The sequence below is a fragment of the Sciurus vulgaris genome (genome assembly GCF_902686455.1).
Source record: "Sciurus vulgaris genome assembly, chromosome: X".
Lineage (NCBI taxonomy): Eukaryota > Metazoa > Chordata > Mammalia > Rodentia > Sciuridae > Sciurus > Sciurus vulgaris.
In genome coordinates this window covers 120,993,226-121,002,923 of record NC_136471.1, presented here as the reverse complement: position 1 = coordinate 121,002,923, position 9,698 = coordinate 120,993,226, and the positions used below count along the sequence as shown (strand labels likewise).

Sequence of the window (9,698 nt, the reverse complement as noted above, 5' to 3'; positions counted from 1 at the left end):
CTATTCCCTCAGGAAATATTTAATTTCATGTGCAATGATCACCCAGCCATAGTGTTACTCATAGTACCTAATAATTCAGAACAAGAAGCCCCCACTTAGGCAATAGAGGGTTTGGCTCACTCTTACATCTTCTTTCTCTTCATTTTAGCGAATATATGGTTGTCTGAAGATATGAAAATTAATTTGGTCTAGATTCAAATTTTACATTTACTCCAATATTTATTTGAACTCATAAAAAGTTTATTGACATCATTTAAAAGGTGAAGAACTAAAATGCATTCCAAATATTGACCAAGAGACTGTGGGAAGTAGCTTAGAGACCTTTCCATCAAAATCACTGTTACACACATTGCCATATCCTGCTCCATAAAATCATATTCCTCCTTAAAACCGCACCCTTCAGGTGGTGAATTTATGGGCTGATTTACTCTGCAAGTTGCCATAAATGAAGATAAATTAAAGAGAAATGCAGCCAACTAGAAGGAAGAGATATAAATGTACAAACAGGCCATTTCTGCTAGAGTCTCAGGCATTCAGGAGGTTCATAATCTTCATACAAATATAGAAAAATTTTTATTGAGCTATATTCATTTGAATCCACTCTCTTCGTCTTTAATTCTTCACATCATGCCTGCAAAAGAAAAAAAACACTAGTTTTCTCTCTCCAGGTTTATTTTAAGGTCTGGCTAACAAATAAAACTGTATATATTTATGGTATACAACATGGTGCTTTGATATATGCATATGCATGCACATGAAATAAACCAAGATAATTAGCATATCTATCACTTTACATACTACCTTCTTATGAGAACATTTAAGATATACTCCCAGCGATTTTCAAGTATATAAAACATTATTATTACCATTATTATTGTCATCATGCTATACACTAGATCTCTAGAATCTACTTCTCCTATATCTGAAACTTTGTACCCTCTAATCAGCATCTCCCCATTTACCCAGTCCCCAGCAACTACCATTCTATTCTCTACTTCTGGGAGTTCAACTTCTTCAGATTTCACACATTAGTGAGATCATACAGTATTTGTCTGTTTCTGGCTTAGTTAACTTTACACAATGTCCTCTACATTTGTCATGAGTTTCCATAAGATATTTTTAGGGACAGGTTATAAATCAATCTGATTGGTACAAGCCATATGGGACAGAAGACCCCGTTTTCACTTGGAAACTTGATCTCAATTCCACGAATGTAAAACGAACTATGGGTAGAAAGTGTGACCATCAACTTCAGCTCCAGTGATTTAAATAATTGCAAACTAAATTAGAATGGCTTCCTTGTGAAAATTTAGAGTGTAACACTAATCTTATGGCCATAAATTCCAAGACCTTTGGTGCCTGAGATAAATTTGCATTCATGGCTCCATTCTGTCACCCCCTCTCTATCCATTCCTGCCTCCGTGTAACTATATTTTCTTACCATTGTTGGTGGGATATCTCATGCTTGTGTTTGGCCATGTGACTGGCTTTGGTCAACAAAATGAAGCAGAAGCGATGATGTGCCATTCTAGGCCTTCATGTCAAGAAATTTCACATGCTTTTGCTTGTTCTCTTGTACCTCTGTCATTGCTATAACAAGGGTATGCCCAGGCTAGCCTCTGATGCCAAGAGAAGGGTGAGAAACAAATGGATCCGAGACACCCCAGTTGTACAGACCCCATCTAGTAGAGAGCCCCCAGCTGACCTGAGGACTCATAAATAATTCTGGTCAAGATTAGCTGAGCCCAAAACAAATTAGCTAGAATTTTTAAAAAAACTGATTTTTTGAGCATTGGATTTGGGATAGTTTGTTAAGCAGCAATAGCTAATTGACATGTACCATTTCTTTGCAAAGTTCTTGTAATGCAGGGGTTCTTGAACATTACTGATACATCAGTGTTCTGTTAATCTTTGGTGGCTTTCTTTGTGTGCTTTACTTATATGAATGGGCTAAATCTTTCCTAAGTAGAATACTCAAATGTTTTCATTACCAATAGCTGGAAGGAATAAAAACTCCACCAACAAGGGTCCTCCCCCTGCTGAGGTAGAAACTATGGCTTGGTACTCTCCACAAACCCCAGTTTTCTCTACTTCAAAGGCTGGTGAGACAAATACTTTATTTCTTAGTCTCTCTTACAGCTAGTGGGAGCCATGGGTCCCAGGTCTGACCAATGAGTCCTGAAGAGAAGTCTACTGCGGACATCTTTTAGAAAGCTTTGCTTTCCTGTATATATCTTTATAGATCACAAAGCCTCTTGGGTCATTGAACATTTGCAGCATTGCTGTGATGCAGGATGTGTTGTATTCATTGTTAAGATGAAATACATAAAGGTTCCAAAAGCTAAGTGACTACCTCAAAGTGTCATAGCTGGCAAATGGAAAAACCGGAATTTGTCCTGACTCTGAGGTTCTTTTCAGTTCATTAACAGAGGAGGTTTGGATGGTCTGGGAACCAGAAGAAAAGGTAGAGGGATATTAATAGTTGCAAAACCAAAAATGCTGTCAACAGCAGTCAGCATAGTCCCTTGTATTTCTCTAGCATTTCATTTGCTTATATTTTATTTTATTGTGGTAAGAACACAACATGAGATCATACTCCTAACAGATTTTTAAGTGTAAAATAAAGTATCATTGACTTTAGGTACAGTGTCATACAGCAGATATCTAGAGTTTATTCATCTTGTTTGATTGAAACCTTATACCTATTGAATTTTAACTTCCTGTTTCCTCTTCCCTTCTGCCCCTGCAACCACCATTCCACCCTTTGATTCTATGAGTTTGACTATTTTAGCTACCTCATATAAGTGGAATCACACAGTGTTTCTCCTTTTGTGACTTTGACTAATGTCCTCCAGTTCATCCGTGTTGTCACACAGTGCAGAATTTAATTCTTTTCAAAAACTGAATAGTATTCCATTGTAATTTACATCACATTTTCATCTGTTGGTAGATATTTAGGTTGTTTCCTTTTTTAATTATCAATTTTTGGTGTATGCTAGTCACCAAGAGGAAGTAAAATACCATCATCTCCACAGTCCAGAGTTTCCAGGTAAGATGTGTATCATTGACCAGAAATTTCAGCGCCGCATCCTGGTACACCATGCCAGCCCCATCTCTGACCATTTTCTCTCATTCACCTGTACTCAGAGTTCACTGAACCACATACTCACTGCTTCTGTAACACAACAAGAGCCATCAGGTCTCCCTCTCTTAGAACTTTTGAGTGAAATTCTGCCTCCTCATGGCTCTCCAGGTAACATACTGAATTGTAGTCTTTGCTTATATGGATCATCTCACTCCTATGGTTTCTGCTATAGCTCTCCTGCCACTAGGCTGTGACCTTCTGAAGGGTATGAACATGTCCTATTTATTTTTACATCCCATTGCCTATCATGGTACCTGACATATAGCAGAGACTGGGGGAACTGATGAGTTGGGCCACTGGAGAAATGAGAACAGTAAAAATACTGAAATTGTAGTTACAGCCAAACCCATATTCTTTAATGTGATGCAGCAGGAATGAACAAGAAGTTGTAGATGGCAGTAAACCAGGAATGCTGATTTAATGTTCTGGGTCCCCACTTCGATGTCAGTTTTGCTCTAGACCCTAGCCACAGTCCCAACATGGTCAGGGTATGCTCTATTCACTTTACTGCTGTGGTCACTGTGCTGGGTGACATATGGCCCAGTCTCTCTGGCTAAGTGAGAGGCCCATGACAAGCTGCCCTTGAAGCCGAGACATTCCTTGGGCTTCTCTGACCAGCATAAAAGGGGTGATGATCCATAGCAAATTGTCACTAAAGCATGTTCTATGAGGTGTGATTTCTCTCCAAGAAATATTCAGACCATGAAGCACTATCTGCAACCCAGAGATTGGTGCCATTTATATGACAGATTCAATATGTACTCTGAACTAAGGTAAGTAAAATTGTGGCTATACTGAGAAATATAATTTATGCAACTTTAGCTGCAGGGGATATGGGCTCTTCCCCTTCACCCACAGTGCCCAATGGCCAAGGACACCTGTAAAACTCTGATTAAAAATGGGAACTCTGGGCCAGTGCTGTTCTGTGCTTCTTGTAGGGCTGGAAAAATTGCTGATGGTGACGGCACCAGTTTTCAACACCTACTATGTTCTGGACACTCCACCATGGATTTACATGGTTATACCTCACTTGATCTATAAAGTGAACATGATTCTTCCTTGTAGAAGGAGCCAGGCAGGAGGCAAAAGATCAAAGAGAGAAAATGTTGCAGTTGTCCTACAAATCACACTGTGCCCCCAGATCCCTTTTCCTCTCCTGGTATCAGTAGAATTTGAGAGATCCCATCCTGAACATAGGACTCTGCTGATGGATGAGGTCTGATATAGTCCTACCTAGAGTACAAAGCCACAGGGGACCAGAATCTCCAACCCTGACCTCATGGGAGTTGGCATGTGCTTGGAATGCCTGGAAGATACTAGAATACAGAAATTCAGGAATCCCGAGACCTGAACTCCCTACTCTGCATCAGGGCTCAAATTTAGAAATGGGAATCAATGGGAAGGGATCCAGAGCTAAAATTGCCCATGCTGTAAAGCACACTTGTTTGTTGGGGTGTTGGAATGCAAGTGTGTTGGGCAGTCTCCAGGGCCACACTGCTTTGCTGCCTAGACAACAACTGTCAGTTATTCTCCTATGCCCCGTCCTTCTGTAGTGGGCATTTGTAGAAGGATGGGGAAAGTGAAGTACCCTGCTGAAAAGTCACTCACCAACTACCCCAAATATTTTGCACCCAGCTTTTTTAAAAATGGAAGCCCAACCTCTAGTTTACTTCTGGGCAAGGGACACTTTGGCCGGTGCTGGAATGATAGGCTAAATTTCCCCCTTGTGTCACACTAAGTCCAGCCTGAGGAGCATGTGATGTTTATGCCTTGTCATGACCCATTTATAGCTGTGTTACTCATAGTCACTGTGGCCCTACATATATCATGTGGGAAATGGAGTCTACTCAACACTTGTCTGCATTTGGTCTTTTAACCAGATACTCGGGGGCGGTGCAACAATTACTTCCTCCTATGTGGGTGCTAAATCACAGAGCCATAAACACAGTGATACTCAAAAGTAGTTGGGTGACAGGCAGTGCTTCACACACTCTTTTCATTTGCAGTGGCCCACCACACGCCCAGAGAAAATCAGCAAAACTTTGAAGTTCAACAGAGGGCATCAGAAATAAGACAAAAACCTGGCATTTGTGGAGCCCTCTAGAGGTTACAAAGCACGTTCACACACATTGTCCTATGTGATCATCACAACTGCACCATGAGGAAGGTGTTGCAAGCTACAACTAAGGTGCACAGGGGACATCACACACCCACAATCGGAGAGACGGGACACGTACAGCTTGGAGTTGCACTTAACTCCAAACCCAGAACTCTTTCTTTTATCCCAAACAGCCACTCATAAAATGAATGAAACAAATTTCTAAGCAAAATATTAGAAAAAATTTTCCTAAACTATGAAATATCCACCGAAATTGACTCTGGCACATCATGAAGCCTTTGGTGGCAACAGTGATAATTGAATTGTTTCTACCAATGACTATTTAAAAACAGGTAAGATGAAGGAGGCATGAAGAACAGGACATTTGTTCTGGTAAAATTCTATACCTGAAATCCAGAGTAAAGTAGCACTGTGTGCCAGGACATGGAGAATTTGAGTGACATTAAGGAAAAGGCAAATTTCATATCCATTAAAAGAAATTCAAAAGGAACTTTTAAATTTTATTCTATTGATAATGTGTTATATTATCACAGTTAGGAGCCACAGGAAGCTGAGACACAAAACTTAATTGGCTTGGTGAGATCTTGATGAAGAAAGGGACATTGTCTAAGACCAGTTACCACTGGTGGCTAGAGTGTGGAAATTTGTCTCCATTCATCAGAACATTTTCCTCCCTGTTTTCAAAGGGGCCACTGACTTCATTATGGAAATACTGACTCCATATTTCCTGAGCAAAGCAGAGGTCAACAACATCTAGAGGTAGATGAAGTGATAAGTTGAAGAGATGGCTATCCTTACCAAGAGCTTCTGACTTCTCAAATACAGGAACAGTCTTCTATGTCGTGTATGCCTTAGCATTTGAATCCTAGAGACAATGGCAGTTACATCAGAAATACCCAGATCCTCCTACAATGTCTAGCAATGATCTGTGGCCACCATGGGTTCTGGAACAAACAAATGGAAACTGATTTCTTGACATAGTTAACAGAACACCTGAAAACAAATATGGGCCTCCCTGCATTCTTCCAGTAACATATTCCTGGAAACCACATTGTCATATAGATTGACTTTGTTTTCATAGTAACAATGATCATGATGATTGCTTCAAATTCTCAGTATTAAAAAGTATACCCCTTGATGTACCATCAAGCAAAGATATAACCATAAAGTTTGATCTTTGAAAATAGTGAAACTATTTTCAAATATGAATGGAACTAGAGTTTTAGTACTGCTTCTCATTTTAGAAATTAAGAAATTTGAATCCAGATAGTTTGAGTCTCTCAAACTATCCAAAATCCAGTGAATGGCTGATTCAGGAAGAAAAGCCAGTCTGGAGCTCTTTCCCTTACACAAAATTATTTTCAAGATTTGTGTAAAATGGGCATAAGCAATCTATACATACTGACAGCATATTAGAGGCACCTGTGGGAATAACTGACACAAAGAAATGTATTGGTAGTATATCAAAAAATTGATTTAAATATGTGTATTTGTTCTGTCCTAATGAATACCAAGATTTAATTTTAAATGTTTTTTTTTTTTTCCTTAGGGGCATTTTAAAAATACTTTCTAGATACTGAGGTCCAGAGCAACTTAGCGAGACCCTGTCTCAAAATAAAATATAAAAAGGGTTGGGGATGTGGCTCAGTGGCTAAGCACTCCTAGGTTCCATCTCTGGAACAATAATAATAATAATAATAATATATACACACACAAATTTATCTACCTATCTGCATATATATGTATGTCTACATATAGACTATATATATATATATATACACATATATATATATGATTTTTTGCCAGATATAATGCCCAAATCTGACATGAACAGCATGAAGACTTTGGGGGTTTTGTTTGTTTTTTGTTGTTGCTACTGTTGTTGTGGTTTTGATACTGGGAATTGAACTCAGAACCTCACATACACTAAGTTTGTGTTTTACCACTGAGCTACAGCCCCAGCTCCTCATTGAAATTTTTTTTTACTATTTACAGCTTGTCCCCAAATTAAGATGGTTCAACTTATGATTTTTAAAGGTGTTTCCTTAAGAGTTTATTAGGAGTTAGTAGAGGTAAACATAGGGTAAACCATTATTGTGGGAAGAGAAAGAGGGAATATGGCATTTCCTCATCAAGTCCAGACAGGGGAAAAAGGCATCTGATTCAATTTTTGTGTTTTGATTTTATGATGGTACAAAATCAGTAGAAAATGTACCTTGAATGTTGGGTTTTGATCTTTTCCTGGGCTATCAATACATGATATGTTCCTCTTCTATCATGCTGAGCAGTGGAGCAATCAGGGGCTCCCAGTTAGTCAGTGATGTGTGGTGGGTTAGGTGTAGTAAATGCATTTTCAACTTCGGGTGTTTTCAAATTATAATGGACATGATCCCATCATAAACTAAGGAGAACTTGTATATACCCATATATGGCTTTTATCTTTACATATCTATTAATATCATACATGCCAGCATATTCCCAAAGTTGTGTTCATTTGTTAGAGAAATACTAGTTCCAATGGGTGATCAAACAAGTTTCACTTTCAAAAGAGAGGGAGAAAAAAAATCTTCCATGGTCAGATATGTTAGAATCGATTGAATTATGCTATATACATATATGAATATACCACAGTGAGTTTTATGTGTGTGTGTGTCTGCACAGCACCCATTAAATAAACAATAAATGAATAGAAGATGGGCCAGTAGAGTAGAGGTAGGGGAAAATGAGGAGGGAGGAAAGGAGGGGGAAAGGAAGGTACTGGGGACTGAAGTGGAGCAAATTATATTCCATCCATGCATGATTATGTCAAAATGAACCCCAGTATTATGTATAATTATAATGCATTAATTTAAAACATTTTTAAAAAATACTGAGTTAAGCAAAGATAAATCAATTTCTTAACTTTAGGGCTCTTCAGAACTTTAGATATATAAAAGTATATTGTGTGTATTAAGAGTAAGGACAATGCCATTTTTTATTTTCAAAATTTACTCCATCACTACATTTTTCCAGTTTACAGTGTTTTTAATTTTTATGTATCATTCATCATGCCACAGTGTCTGTAGTATTTCATCGAGTGACTGCATAAGAATTTGCTTAATTGAAATTCTATTATTGAACACATAGTTTTTAAATAAGTTTTTCAATCTTAAATAAACAAATAAATTTTTTTGCATGAACATTTTCTTTAGAAAGGATTTCCATCAAGGCATACCTGGGTTGGAAGAGATAAAAATTCACAAGGTGTGGCACTTTCTTCATTTATTACCGCCCCCATCCTGATCAAATAGGCTGGTATAGTGCCTACTATGCAGGAGACTCTCAATACCCAAGGAGAGAATGAGAGTGTGTGTGTCTCATGATCATTTTCCCATTCATCTTTGGAATTTTCTAAAAGGAAAATTGGTAACTTTGTTTTCTTGAGCATCCCTTTGATTTCTAATGAGGCTGCACATTTTCTCATGCTTCTCTGCTAATTATACATCCACTTTTGTGAATTGCAAGTTCATTTTCTTTAACTATTTATTTATTAAGGTGTTAGTGTTTTGCTTCCTAATTTGCATGGGCTCTTTATATAATTACACATTTTATGCAAAACAATTTTCTTAATAGGTTTTGCCATTTAATTTTTTTCCCAAGTATAGACTTCTTAAAAATGATCAACGTTTGTAGGGATGATTTCAATGGCTCTTATTTAAAAGTCTATCATGGAAGCTTAATGCTTTCGTCCCACCCCCAATCATTCAACCATTATTTTTAAAGCTAGTTATAGCCAAATCCCATCTTTTGAAGACAATGACCAAAGGATTAATGACATAATATTAAGAGAGTTAAGAAGTCATGAAAGGATATTTATGGAAAGGAAAGAAGCAGTGGATATTTGCGATCTTGTTTACAGTCTTTTTTTTTTTTTTTTTTTTAATAAATCACTCCAAAAGTTGTGGGGGGATTTTCTTCCATTTTAAACCCAGAACAGAAACACCTGGGCAGTGCTTTTTATTGCTTTCAATCCTAAAGCCCAGGTTGCCCCAGACGGGTTATATTAGACCCTGGAGGTGCAATCAATAATTTTTAAAGTTTCCCAGGTGCTCTGATGTGTAACCAAGGTTGAGAACCACAGGTCTAGAAGGGCTTCTCAGACTTCAATGTTCATGTGACCTGGGGATCCTGTTAAACTACAGATCCTGACTCAAAAGGTCTGGGGTGCATGTCCAGCCTCCCAGGGAGCACTACTGATCCATGGACCATATTTGGAAAATAAAGGGTTGAAAGTGATGATTCTCAATGGGGAGGGGGTTGCCCACCCCTCAGTGTACAATTGTCAATATGTTTAGGCATTTTTTATTATTACAACCAGCAGGAGGAGGTTGGGCCATCCTACATGGCCCAGAACAGCACCCACAACAAAGACTTATGTGGCCAAATGTCAAAATA

The 9,698-nt window shown here is 38.2% G+C and overlaps 1 protein-coding gene across 1 annotated transcript in view; it reads right to left on the bottom strand.

Moving 5' to 3' along the window:
* Positions 1–218: 218 nt before the first annotated feature.
* Positions 219–9,698, bottom strand: part of SMPX (small muscle protein X-linked) — a 52,164-nt gene continuing 42,684 nt past the window's right edge. Inside the window, exon 5 of the mRNA XM_079122984.1 lies at positions 219–631. The gene's annotated coding sequence lies outside the window, so the exon portion shown is untranslated. The remainder of the gene's footprint in view (positions 632–9,698) is intronic.